The sequence below is a fragment of the Pteropus vampyrus genome, unplaced genomic scaffold (assembly GCF_000151845.1).
Source record: "Pteropus vampyrus isolate Shadow unplaced genomic scaffold, Pvam_2.0 Scaffold1, whole genome shotgun sequence".
Classification (NCBI taxonomy): Eukaryota; Metazoa; Chordata; class Mammalia; order Chiroptera; family Pteropodidae; genus Pteropus; species Pteropus vampyrus.
The window spans coordinates 35724408-35739401 of record NW_011888782.1 but is presented as its reverse complement, the minus strand read 5'-3'; the positions used below and the strand labels follow the sequence as shown (position 1 = coordinate 35739401).

The 14994-nt window shown below is 36.5% G+C and overlaps 1 protein-coding gene across 3 annotated transcripts in view; it reads left to right on the top strand.

The window, feature by feature from the left end:
• HHLA2 (HERV-H LTR-associating 2) overlaps positions 1 to 14994 on the top strand; it is a 115990-nt gene that overhangs the window by 67694 nt on the left and 33302 nt on the right. For all 3 annotated transcript variants that reach the window (XM_011384304.2, XM_023527140.1, XM_023527129.1), the window contains exon 6: positions 1332 to 1519. The gene's annotated coding sequence lies outside the window, so the exon portion shown is untranslated. The remainder of the gene's footprint in view (positions 1 to 1331; positions 1520 to 14994) is intronic.

Below are 14994 nucleotides of genomic sequence, written 5' to 3'. Positions count from 1 at the left end.
GGAAGCACTTAGTCCGAACTGCTGCTCACTCTCTGTGTGGTCTTAGGCAAGTCTGTTAACGTCTGCTTCAGTTTGTTTATGTCTCATGAGAGGATGAGGCTGGCTAGCATTCCAAGAGGCTTTCTACCTTGAGGATTCTAATCTGTTTGGGTAGGCAGATTAGATAAACTAAGATGATTTATCTTACGGAGGGTAACCTCTCTTCTGAAAACGCAGGAAGCTTTTCTCTGAGATAATAAAGCTCTGCTAGACATTACAGGAGATATGTAACTTAAATAAGTAGTTAAGCCAATTAGGGATTATTAGCCTATGGATGTTTTGTGTTAAATCCTTTTTATTAGAAAATCATGCAGAATTAGAAATTTAATTGATATTTGGCACCATTTTAAGTACAAACTAGAGAAGCTAGTCCGATCATTTTGAACGTTAAGCTTGTTTTCATGGGAGAAAATAATCTCGGTGCTTCTTCAGAATCTTTGGAAGATATGTCAGCTGCCTGCTGGCTTTTCTTAGTATTTTAAAAGGGCATATAATAAGCAAAAATAGAAATACATGTGGTAGTTTTCTTAAGGTTGGTTGTTTTTAAACTAGAATGCTATACCTTGCATTTTCTTTTCTCTTGATCTTCAACTGTCTGTCCCTTAAAACTACCTCCATTCAAAAGTCTGATCTATTTGTGTGGTTTGCATGTGGTTGATGTTTATTTGACTAATCTGTGGTAGAGCAGAAGAGGAATATATTTAATCATCTAACCTTTACAATAAGGAACATTTGAAATGTCAGTATTTTATTTTGGGAACAGGTGAGCGATTGCACTATAAGGATTTTATTTACTTATTTACACCCTGAATCTTTCTGAAGAGGAATTTGAACCAGCTTAGAACAGCTTAAAATAAAGGGTAAAATAATAAGAAAAAATATGAAAGAGGAAACAGTCAATATTCCAACCAGAAGAGTCAACATTATTGCTGTGATAGAATATAAACCTGTGTCTAAGGTTCTTGGAAATGGGGCAAGGCGAGAAACAAATTATCTTTAACATTCAAAGACGGGAACAAGTCCTCTGGTTCAAAATTCAGATCTCTCATATAGCACATTAAGGAATGTTGGTTTAATCTGTTCAACAGATATTTAAGTACCTATTATGTAGGTAGGTCTGTATCAGGTGCTAGAAGTAAAATTGTAGGTATGAGTGGTCTTCTCATGAAGCTCACAGTCCATAGGGGTGATAAATATTAAATTTATTGACATATAACCCAGTATTCTTTTCTTTTGTATCACTTATTGCAACAATAACAATTCCTAAATTTTATTAAATGTCTCTGGTTTAGAATCTATACCTGTCTCCGCAATCTGAAACCCGAAAGGGGAGTAGCATAAACCAGAATAAGAGAACAGAAGAAGCGACGGGATGGGCTGGAGGACCTGAAGAGAGCCAGTGTGCCCAGAGGAGAACGGGACGGAGGAGACAGGAAAGGCAGGCAGTGATGACCACATCAGCAGTTCCCCAACACACAGAGTAAGCTTTACTTTATCAAAGTAAAAATGTGGGTCTAAGTAGATAGCTTTTATTTCTTGAGAAATATTGGCCTTCGATTCTAAAATCTCTATGTTCAGTAATTACTTTAAATCGTATTGTTTTCAAATAAGACTTGGCAACCCTTTATCAACCCCCAAAAAACCCTTTTGTATTTTTTTTAAATTGGTCCATGAAATCGAAAAAGCTGGGAAATATTGGTTTGCATAGGACTCTCAGCAAATATGGCTGGAGAGACATGAGGATAATAAAGGTCTAGAGCTGAAACATGACTTAGCGACAGGATTTCCTTGTAGGACTAAGGTAATGTCCCCTAAGCATATAAGCCATGGCTTCCCTGGACAATTATTCAGATTGAACAATGTACTAGGAGCACCCAGCGCATGGGATGAGTGGAGATTGAAATCCAGTCCTCATTCCTCTTATCAAATCATTAACCCTGGTATATGACAGGTCTGCCTGGAAGAAAGGGAGCTTTTTTTTTTTTTTTTTTTTTTTTTTTAAATAGGAAGACACTGTGGCTAGTGGCAACACACATCATCTTCCAGTGATGTACTTGATCCGTGAATAGAACTTAACAAGGCTGTAGGATAGGATATGTGGCATGCAATTAGAATCTCTGTGACATTCTTTCAGCCAGGTATATTTTAGCAGGTACAACTGTTCTTCAATAATACCCTGTAACAGAGGTCTAAAAGCACTAGTTGCTGCTAATTAATGATGCATCTATGTTTTAGAAATTAAGCTAGCAAGTAGAAATGTGAGTAACAGTAAGAAAAGAAGGGAATATCTTCATGTTCCAGTCATTAAGACAGATACTTTACTATTTTACATAATAGTTTACCAGTAGAATTCTGATGAGTCATGTCCTTGTGGGGGTAAGGTAGCCTATGATCCAGGGAGATTGCTATTGAGAAAAGTATTAGCTTTAATTATAGTCAGTTTTAAATTTAGTCCTTATTGGAGCAATATTTTTCCTAAGACCTCATAATAAAGCAAAGTAAAGATGAGTCTAGTCAAAAGCTTTTCAGAGAGGGTATAGCCAATTATTAACAGCCATGGAAAAAAAATCTTAACTAAAAGGTCTACTTTGCCTAATGTAGTCTACTAAATATACCTCCCAGGGGTGAATTAGCTACAAAATGCATGCATGGATTACAGGGTAAATTGACCTGTTCTATGGAGTTCTTCTTATAATTGACCAATTGACTATGTGGGAAACAGTGATTTTACTTAGCTAATGTTTAGCCTAATTCCTGGAAATAAGCAATTACCCTAATTATTTTTTCAATATCCTTTTCTTTAGAGTATACCAATTTGTGTTCATTTAAGAAAAATTAGAAAATAGAGACAAGAAAAATATCATTTAGAACCCTATTCTTTAAAGAAACAATACTAACATTTTATTTGTGTTGTCAAATATTTTCTACTCACGTATATTTTGTGTCTATGTATATTTTTAAGATGTCAGTTATGGTGACCCCATCTCTTACTATCTCCCTCAGATCAGCTTGTACTCCCCACTCTGCCTCCACCCTGCTCCCCGAGCCCAAATCCTGTGGGAAGTTTAGTGCATACCTTAAGATTTCTGGAACTGCTCAAGGCATTTGGCACTCTTGGCCATCATTTCTTTCTTCACTGTGTAGATATTTCTTTATCTCCACTTGGCATATATAGCTCCTTTTTCTAATTCTCTCCTAAACATTATCATTCACAAGGCAGCATAAAGTCCTTTGGCCTCTAAACACCTCATTACCTTGCTCTTCCTCTCTTCCTTTGCTCTTTTTTCTACATGTCTTCCCACACCCCAAATTCCTGTTTATTTCTTATTCACTGTGCTGTAGGAAAAGGCCTTGATAAGACGGTTGCATGGGGGATTTAGAACCTGAGGGCCTGTGTGGGAGGGAGGCAAAGTCCCTAAAAGGAACTCTAGTTGTGGCTCATAAAATATTTTTTAAAAATCTCACTCATTTTAATTTATTTATTAAAAAACAATTGTAGTGTAATGGACTTAAAACCAAAGAAAGGGACCATGCTATATTCACATTGAAACCCACATACATACAACTGTATTGTTGAGAATAGATACAGCTCATTCGGCTATTGTACGACCATCATATTCTTTTCTCCTAGTTATCTGTTGTTTCCAGTGGTTAGATTATTGGTAAGAACACTCAGAATCTCTCTACTAGGTGGTTTGCCTCAGTCTGAATTCGACCACACGTACAATGGCAGCCATGAAAATGTTCAGGTCTCCTTTGTGGGAGCATAAGGAACTGGCAGTACCAGCTGCTGCTCCTCTGGATTTGCCAACTAATTCGCACTGACATCATGCTAGCCATGGCTGAGCACATCGGTGCTGTTAATTAAGGCAGGACCTTTGCTGCAACAGGAGTGACTACCCTCAGTGGGTGATTCTGGCATAAGGATTGCCCATCAGATGAAACCTTTCTTGGAACTTCATGGTAATCAGAAACGCTTCCCACTCCAACCCCCTTGCTCCCTTGTCTCCTTCACATTATCGGGCCTTCAGTGCAGACTGAAGGTCTTCCTCACCTTCTCCAGCTCTCTCTTTTCCTTCATGGGTATATCTCCCATTAAATCTGCAATAATACTGTCTTGGAATCTGCTTCTCAGAAGTATCCAAAATAACACTCACACACATTTAGCAAGTGACCACGAAGAGTCACGAAACCTGTACATGCAAACCTGATGCAAGAGCCCATGTCTCAGGTATATGGAGTTCCCTGCAGGACAAGTGTGCTAGAGGCAGACACAGAAATATCCTGCTGCTAAGCAGTCTCGTGGGCATAGGCTTCTGTTATACTCCTGTAAATGCAAGAGCGAATGTGCTTGTGTTTTTTGCCAATGGATAAATATTTTGAGCATCTCTTAAGCTAGTTAGAAAATCTTCCAATGCTGATAGAGATAGTTATTATTGAAGCACTTGTAGTAGCTGCTTCTAAATCACAGACGCCTGGAGTGCATGCACTGAACAGGATTCTTCAAATATTAACTAATCATCTCTGGGGAGTAGATTAAAAACCACTGCGTGCACAGATCATATGGTCTATGCTTAAGTATTTTAAAGTAAATTACAGTGTAATGTGAACTTTACCCATGCCAGTAAATGCATCGTAGCTAATGATTACATAATGGTCAATTGCATGAATATCCCACTTATTTTAATCAGTTCTACAAGAGTGGGGTTTTTTTTGGTTCCTAATTTTTAACTGCTGGTTTCTGTTTTAGCATAGCCTTTCAGTCTACTTTGAGCACTGTACAACTTTTCATATAATATTTTTTAGAAGTATAATTACTGGGTCTAAAAGCATGCTCGCTTTTAAGGGTTTTGATATTCTTTGCCAAAAAGTCATTCAGGAAGTTTGTTCCAATTTATAGTCCAACCATTACTGGATGAGTAGACTTCTTTCTTTTTCCTTTATTTTCTATATGTGAAATTCTGTGTAAAATATAAATGTTAATCCAAAAAAAATTAAAGAAAAACTTTTGAGTCCTTCACCCAGGTTATGAAATAGAACTTAAAATCTGTGTTTACTGCTTTTCAACATTCCTCTCCATTCCCGCTGCCCTCCCACAGGGTGTGAAATACAAAGCTAGTTGTGTGAAGGATTCCAGGACAAAATAAACTCAATGGTCTCTGGGTCTTAGGCTTCTGCTTCCTGGGAGTTTTCAAAAGGGCCTTCTGGGGTGTTCAGTAAGGGATGCCATGCATTAGTTCTAGGAAATCTAAGGCTCACCACAGTCTATGAATTTGGAAGGGTTGTAGTATAAAACATATGAATAGCGGGAGTGAACTGCCCTGGGTTTCTTGCTTCTAAGCTCAGTATGGCCTTGTTCCAGTTTGTGGAACTAAATCAAAGTAAAAAATTTTGGTGGATGAAATAAATGTCCACAGCCAATGTAGGCAGCGAGACCTGGAGGAAAGAGCAGGAAATTTATCAGCAAATTGTCAAAGTCACTACATTTCTATCCGGCAGGCCCCCAGGGCATTCACTCCGGTGTTATTAAAAAAAAACAATGCCCTGCAGCATGACTGTCTAGACTCACTGCTCCAATCTGGTTTCGTTTCTAGGTAGCATCTCATGATATCTGTTCTCTATCCTCCTAGAAATCCCTTCACCCCTCTCCTATGTGGACTCATGTTTTCTGTACCATGTCTTTTTTAAAAAAATAATTTATTTTTTAATTAGTTGACATACAATAGTAATTTCAGGTGTATAGAGTGATTCAACATTTATATACCTTACAAAGTGATCACCATGATATATCTAGTAACCTCTGCCATTGTACAAACTTATAATATAGACTATATTTCCTATGCTGTGTGTTATATCCCTGTACCTCTTACTTCCCTTCACCTTTTCTACCCATCCTCGACTCGCTCCCCTCTGGCAACCATCAGTTCTCTGTATCATGAGCCTTTCTTGTTTCGTTTGTTCATTTGTTTTGTTTTTTAGATTCGACATATAAGTGAAATCACATGGTATTTGTCTTTCTCTGACTTATTTCACTTAGACTAATACCCTCTAGGTCCATCCATGTTTTCACAAATGGTAACATTTCATTCTTTTTTTTTATGGCTGAGTAATAGTCTACTAAATATATACACCACAACTGTTTTATCCATTCACCTATATCCATGGACACCTAGGCTGCTTTTATATTTTGGCTATTGTAAAAAATGCTGCAGTACACATAGCTGTGCATATATCTTTTCAAATTAGTGTTTTTCTTTGCATAAATACCCAGGAGTGGAATTACTGGGTCATATGGTAGTTCTACTTTTAATTTTTTGAGAAATTTCCATACTGTTTTCCATGGTGGCTGCACTAGTTTACAGTCCCACAGATAGTGCACAGAGCTTACCTTTTATCCACATCCACCCCAACAGTTGTTGGTTGTTTTTTTGATAATAGCCATTTTAACAGGTATGAGATGGTATCTCATTGCGGTTTTGATTTGCATTTCCCTGATGATTAGTGATATTGATCATCTCTTTATATGTCTGTTGGCCATCTGTATGTCGTCTTTGGAGAAATGTTTATTCAGATCCTCTGCCTATTTTTTAATGATTTTTTTATGTTGATTTGCATGAGTTCTTTATATATTTTACGTATTAACCCCTTATCAAATATATCATTTACAAATATCTTCTCCCATTCTGTAGATTGACTTTTATGTTTTATTGATGACTTTGTTTGCTATACAAAATCTTTTTAGTTTGATGTATTCCTTTTTTCTGATTTATGCTTTCATTTTGACTGAGCACATTTCCAGTAGCCTCTTCAGAAAGAGAGGAGGGGTAGTAAATTTTTTTTTTTTTGAGACTATGAATGTCTGAAAATGTCATTCTACCCTCACAAAGTTTCAAAAGTTGACCTTGATTAAGATTACGTCATTTTCCTTTAGAATTGTGGATATTACTCCATTGTTTTCTCACTCGCAGTAATGCCATTGCAGTAAAGTCATGATTCCTGACCCTTTCTGCTTTTCCTCTGAGAAATTGGTAGTTTTTCCTCTGAGAAATTGGTAGTTTTTTCTTTTCCCATGGTGTTCTGAAAGTGCACATGTTTTTGTGTAGGTATTTTCATCTACTTCTTTCTATTCAGTAAGCTTTGTTCAGTAATAGCAGTTCACCTCGTATCAATCTGGAAAATTTTCTTGAATAATTTTTGTTTTCCGTTCTGTTTCCTCTCCCCCCTCTCCTAGATTTTTTTGGAGTTGGTTATCCAATTTTCTCATCTCTTTTTCTCTTATTTTCTGCTTCTTTGTCTTTATGCTCTACTTTCTAGGAGACTTCCTCTACTTTCTTTTAACTTGCTAATGACTTTGCCTCTACCATTTGTTCTCAGTTCCAAGATCTCTTTTCTGTTCTCTTTTTTACAGCATCCTGTCCATTTATGAATAAGGCATTTTCTTATTTCTCTGATGATGATAATTTTGTTTCATTGAGTTTTGTTGATTCTTCTCCCCCACTCCACATTATTTATTTACTCCAAGATGCTTTGTTCTGTGAGGGAGATCAGTTTTAATTTCTATTTTCCATGATAGGAGCTTTCGTCAGATATCTGGTAATACTTGAATGTCTACTTCATATTAAGCATGGGGGATCTAAAAAGCTCATCAGAGGTCCTGAGAGCTTGATCTGTGGGTCATGCTTATTATAAATTTATTGTAGGGTGATCTAGATTGAGGGAAGGGAAGGGTTAATTAAATATACATTTGATCACTTAACCCTTACTGTAACTCTAATCTGTGCCAGGATTATTTGTCCAGACATCTTGCTTTTAGTTTCTCCAGAGAACATGCTTCCAGATTTCTCTCAGACTTGGGAAGGTCAGTTGCTCAGCAACGTAGAGTAAGGGAGGAAATCTGGAAGGTTTTAACTTCTTAAGTAGTAGAATAGAGTCTGATTACATTTTTAAAAATTTGGGACTGCTGAGAGCTTCCATGACCCAGTTTATTACTTTCCCTCCTGCTCCCTATTTGAGCAAGTCGATACAAAAGCCAATGCACTCCCTCCTTTGGCAACACAAGAAAGTTCAAAGCATTGAAGGAGTAAATTCATTTTTAATCCCAATTCCTAATCATGACAAAACCCAGAACAATTCACTCTCTCTTAAAACACTCAGGCCAATTCCAGACCACCTTGGGTGCTGTCCTGCTCTGCCCGGAAGTTTCATGATATGAGTAATACAAATTTTTCTTACCCCTCAATGTGTGCATGGTGTCATCAGCCTAGACATTCCAGCTGTTTATTCGGAGGGTATCTTAGTCTACTTGGAAAGCTATAACAAATTGCCATTGACTAGATGATTTAAATGACAGATATTTCTTACAGTTCTGGAGGTTGTGAAGTCCAAGATCAAGTTGCTGGCAGATCCACTGTCTGGTGAGGGCACTCTTTCTGTTTTGCAGATGCTCATCTCGTTTTACTCTCACATGATATCAGAGAGAGAGAGAAGCATGCTCCCTTCTTCTTGTAAGGGTACTAATCTCATTATGAAAGCCCAATCTTCCAATACTATTACACTGGGTATTAAGATTTCAGCATATAAATGGGAGCAGGCACAGACCATCTGCATTGGATAGCTATAAGAAATAGCTTTCACAGAAGATTTTCTTGACTTAGTCTTTTCACCACCTGTTCCAAAGACCTATTCCTTTGCCTTTTGAACACTGGTATAAATTGGTTGGCTCTCACATTGTCCCAGTACTACCTAGAGATTAGTTTTTTGGAGCCTACTATTATTAGTTAGTGCTTGCTCACCTTTCTCTAGTTTCAAAAATTTTTTTCTCCTGTTTTTCTGATTTGTATCTTTCTCTCTTTAAAAATTTCCTTCCCCAGATTTTTATTGATTTGAAGTAAGACACAAAATTGGAAGCATGTATTCAAGCTGCTTTCTTAATCCAGAAGTCCTGGGTGGCTCATTTCTTCACATCTCATCAATAGGTGTTACCCTTTTATTTATTGCTGAATTCCTGAAATGTATACTGCATTTAGTTCTAATTGTTCTGAAAACTAAGATTATCCATGTTATTAGATTCTGATATGGTCCACTGTACATATGACAAAAAGCCTAAAGTACAATTTCATGATTTATGGCAGATACTTAAATTCAGCCATTCAGTTTATACTAAGATTGCTTTCTATTTTTAGTAGCATTCCATTATAATGCAGATGGGAAGACTTCTACCAATATTCCAGAAACAAGTTGAATTGAAAATGAATTGTCTATGCCTATTTCTACTCCATTTGTGTGAGGCAAATAGAAAGACAATAGATTCATGGGTATCTGCTTAAAATCCACTTTTCTTTTTGGTTCTGAAAATTCGATCCATCTTTTGACCAAATTTTGCAATAATTTAAAAATCTTGATTATTACTATCAGATTTAAATTGATTTCAAAATATAGTTAATTTGAAATAATGATTTCATCAAGTGGTAACCCTATTTTGTTTTCCAAGTTGATTTATAGGTTGGTGAAGTTTCTTTTTATGATCGAAAAGTATAATTCAAAGTTGTTTTCACAGTAAAAGCATGTTGATAAAAATTATTCCCCATTTTCACTAAACACCAGAGTCTAGTCTCTTCTCTAAGAGGATTAAATTTATTATGTATGTCTTGAAAAGTGATCTGTGTGAATACAAGCATGTATGAGTATGTGAACTTTTTAAATACCAGGAAGAGCATACTATTTCTGCTCTTTTCTACTTATTTTATTTAACCATATATTTCAGAAGACTATATCAGTACATTTAGATCTCTCTTATACTTTTATTATTTTTTGTGGAAATAGAATAAATACAGTGAAGTGCACAAAGTACATATAGTTGAGTAAGTCAGCACAAAACAAAAGCCTGTCACGTAACTACCCAGTTAGCTAAGAGATAGAATATTCCCAACCCTTATGTCCCCCCCAAATTTCTGCCATCTCCCTGCCCTCAAAGAAAACCTCTTCTGAATTTTCATGATCATCCTTTCCCTGCTTTTTCTTAGTTTTACTACCTAAGTTTGCATCGTTAAAGTTATGGTTTAGTTTTACCTGTTTAGAATTCTTTGCCTGTGTTAGAATGTCAAGTAATTGGATCATGCAGTAGAAATGGTTTCATGTCTGCCTTACTCAGTGCTTTCTATTTGTTCCATCTTTTTCATTTTTTTTTCTTCCAAAATTTTCTTCTTTCTGCAAATCGATTATTCTATTTTTTTCCTCTACTACCTTGGAAGTTACATTCTTTTGCAGTTCTTTAACTGGTTAATCATGAGATTGACATACATTTATGGTTCTTAAAACCTTATTTTAATTGGCATTTTACCCTTTTCATGGTTAAAGCAAGGACCTTGGACTCCTTTTAGATATTCTACTCCTTTGAGTCCCCTCTAAACTTTTAAGCCATCATTGAATGTCCTTTATTTTAAACATCATTGTGATCATCATCATTAGTCTGCTATTTAAATTTGACCTGTATTCACTTTTTCATTGCTCTTCATTCTTTTCTAAAGCTGAGCTTCTACTTGGTATCATTTTCCTTCTGCCTGAAAAACATGCCTTTATTTCTATTAGTGCAACTCTGGATACAAATTCTGTTTTCAGTGTCTTAAAGTTGTTTATTTCACTTTCTTCTTGAAATATATTTTTGTTGGATTATAATTCTAGGTTGAGATTTATTTTAGTGCTTTAAAAATTTTTTTTATTGTCTTCTGGCTTCTATTAACTCTGTTGAAAAGTCAACTATGCGTAATTGTTCCTATTTTGAGAACAATCTGCCTTTTTCGTTACTTCTAACTGCTTTAAGATTGTTTTTTTCTTTGGTTTTTAACATTTTACTGTGAGGTACCGGGTTGTTTTCTCTTTATTCTGTTTAGAATTTTTTGGCTTCTTAAATCTGTAAGTTAATGTCTTTCATTCTTGAAAACTTCTCTTCCATTATTTCTTTAAATAATTCTTACCCCTTCTGTCCTCTTTTTGTCCCCTAATATTGTACTTTTATTATACCTTCTCACTGTGTCTTCTGTTTCTTACCTTCCTTTCTAATGTTTCCTTTCTTTTGTTTCTCTTTGCCTCCTTCTGGATAGTTCTTTTTGACCAATGAGTATTCCAGGCTACTAACTGTTTATCTAAACAGCTGTTAAACCAATCTATTGAATTATTGCTAATTTCAGTTATTATTTCCCAGTTCTTGTAGTTTGTTTGCCACTTTATTATGGTTTTCAGTTTTCTACCAAAATTCTCTATCTTTTCTTTTCTCCTTGAACAAAATAAGTATGATTAAAGTCTGTCTAAAAACTCCAACTTCTGAAGTGCTTGTGAGTTTTATTTTTAATTATTTCTGTCTGATTATCTTGCCTCTGGGTTCCTGCTTATTTTTTCATTGTGTGCCAGACATTGTATTTGCAAAAATAAAAATAAAAAAGTAGAAATAATTTTCAGCTTGGGATAATATCTTCTCACAACGAGGCTTTGTGTTTTTGTTTGTTTGTTTTTTGTTTTTTGTATATGGGGTGCTAATATACTGGGCTCATCTTAATCTAATTTCATCCACTCAACATGTGGAAGACAACACTATGCAAGATGTGATGATGATGCTCCTTTTGAATGATGCTAAAGTCCCTCCTATAATAAGTGGATTATTATAAAGTCCCTCCTATAATAATCAGATTTCAATATGATCTGGGCCGGCTATTTAACACTTACTGTGTACCTGGTAGTATTTTAAGTGCTTTCCATGTATCATCAAAATCTTATAACAGTGATTCTGGGATAGATATTGCTATCATCCTTGTGTTACAGATGTAAAATTGAGGCAGGGAGGAGTTGGGTAACTTGGCCAATAGTATGTGACTTTAAATGGAAAAGCTGGGCTTTGAATCTAAGTAATCTGGTTTCTAACCTATGTGGTAGAGTAAGAACATTCTTTATGGTGAAAAATGCAGGATACTGTTCATGCCAATCCTCTGAGCTCCCATAGCTCAATTCCTGACTGCTGAATATATTAAACCAAAGGGCAAAAGCCATTAACAGGATTATTTAACTTGTTTTTTCAAGGGGCAAGTTTTGTGAATGGTCACCAGATTAACTTAAATTGATTTGGTAAGGGAGAGTGTTGTCAAAGTGAATTTATACTTTTAGTACTATATGATTCTGGGAAATGGTAAAATTTGGAATTATATGAAGAAAAACAGTTAAGAGTAGCACTCTCAATTTTGTCTAGTAATTATAAATTTTAAAATGCATTATCTATCTTTTTGGCAGTGGTGCTGGGTGTTTAGGGAAAAAAATCACAATAAGATTATTATATGGGGAGGAGATTCACTGAGATCCCAATTTGTGTAAACTCACTGTTGGGGTTCAGAGTTGGGAGAAAGCAGAACTGTGGATTAAGTTTGTGGTCTCTGCAGACTACTTTGCACTGAAAGCTGCAAGTGTGGAAAAACTGCATCTTAAAACTGAGAATCTTCGCTTGATTCATGTGTGAGATATGTTTTTGTGTTTCTTTTCACAATGACTGCTCAGGCTGCTTCAGCATGAACAGTTGGCTTGGTACCCAGAGAGTGTTTGATTAGCTAAGTTAGGAAGCAAAATACCATATACTATAGTGGAAATTTACCCTGAATAAATGTAGACCATTTAGTTAAATTGCTATTTTCTCAGCATGATAAGGCTTCTTTGGGAGAAAATACCATAAGAACATTTTTACAAACAAAAGTAAAAAAAACTTTTCCAGGGACCCTGAAAAGCATGACCTAACATATGATTCAAGATCAGCCAACATGACTTTGGAGGGAAGGATGCAATAAAAAATGAAAATGACTGAAGTAAGGCATGAAACTAATTATACAGAGGGCTTTTATGAGTCAGAACTCCTGGGTGCAAGCGACAGAAACCAGTATACAAATCAGCCTCATCACAGCCATCAAGAGAAGAGGAAGAGGAACAAATTACTGCCTTTGGCCGACTACATTGCATATCAGTATAAATTTACACTCATTGGCCGGACAGAGGACCAAAATATTTTTAGCAGGCCTACATGTACTTTGGAAGCCTCTGAACTTAAAGGGGAAAAAAGAGGAATGCATCAGCTCACAATAACTGGAACAATAGGCATGGCACTGAATCACACTTGACTGGATCCAGAGGCTGAAAAAATACCAATGCTGCTCTTGCCCCATCCACTCTGCCTTTGTTCTCTGTTCCTTTTCTTTGTGGGCTTAACTCCTCCTGCATATGTGCTCCTTCTGTGTTAGGGAAGAAACACACAGGTAACTTTCACTCTTCCTAGATTAGTCAGGTCTGGGACAAGTATTAGTTACCTACTGCTGCGTAACAAATCATCCCCAAACTCAGAAGTTTAAAAAAACATTTATCATCTCAGTTTCTGAGGGTCAGGAATCGAGAAGTAGTTTAGCTTGATGATTGTGGCTTCGGATCTCTCGTGAGATTGCAGTTAAGCTGTTGGCCAGGGCTATAGTCATCGTAAGGGGCTGGAGAAACTTCTTCCAAGCTCATTCATGTGATTGTTGGTTGGGAGGCTTCAGTTCTTTGACATATGGATCTCTCCACAAGGCTGTTCACACAGCCCAGCATCTGGCTTCCTTCAGTGTGAGTGATCAGAGAGTAAGAGAAACCAAAATGGAAGCCACAATACCTTTTACAACCTAATCTCAGAAGTAATATATTACTGCTGCTGTAGTCTATTGGCTACACAGACCAACCTAAGTACAATGTGGAAGAGGACTATATACAAGGATCTGAATACCAGGAAGTGGAGTGATCATTGAAGATCATCTTAGAGGCTGGCTACCTACTGCAATAAGCTTAACTCTAAGATGGCCCCGGGATCCTTGCTTCCTGGTATATACACTCTATATCATTTCCTCCTCTTGAGTGTGGGCTGAGCCTGTGAATATGATTGGATATTCATAGCCTTGATTCAATTACATTATATGACAAAGGAGAAGAAATTTTGTAGATGTCTTTAAGGTCACATATCAATTGATTTTGAAGTAATCAAAAAAAAAAAAGGAGACTATTTTGGGTAAGCTCAACTTAAACAATGATTCCTTTAACAGAGGATCAGACTTGAAGCAATGGAGACATTCTCTTGTAGGCCTTCAAAAAGCAAACTGCTATATTGTGGAGAGCCCATGTGCCAGGGAAAGGTGGATAGCCTCTAGTTGCTGAGTGCCTCAGCATACAGCTGCAAGGAATCAGATTCCGTCAACAGTCAGTGAGCTCGGAAGGGAAATCCAGGCTTCAGATGAGATAGCAGCCCTGGCTGACACCTTGATTACATCCTGGTGAAACCCTGAGCACAAGACAGAGCTGTGCCTGGACAACTGACCTACAGAGATGTGAGATAATATATGTGTGTTGTTTGCATCTATTAACTTTGTGATAATTTGGTATTCAGCAAATATAAGTGCCTACCTGTGAAATGTAAGGGACAGGTGGGTGTCATTTCGGTCGATCTTTTACATTATGAATTAGGAGAAAGATCCCAAAGAGGAAAAAGGTGCTATTAGAGAAACCAGAGATTGCAAGGGCTGCTAGGCAAACCAAGCAGAGTTTACTGTAATATTTCAAACCTGAAGATCCTGGCCATTTCAAGGATATGAATCCTCATGCGAACAATGTTCTCCATTAATGTCTAAAACATTGTTTTTAAAAGATAGTCTGTGTTTGTATGACCTGTAATGGAATTCTCTGGAGTGTTAGTGAAATCATAGGCCCCTAGGCCTTGCTCCAGGTGTGTTGATTCAATCTCTGTGGGGTAGAGCGTAGAGCTACACATTATTTTTACTGATTATTTCATAGAGTTTTTTATTTTGAGGATTTTCAAAATCAGAAAAAGGCTGAAGTGAACTACAATGAACATTTATGCCTTTCACCAAGATTCATCGATTGTGAATATTTTACTCAATTTTCTTTATT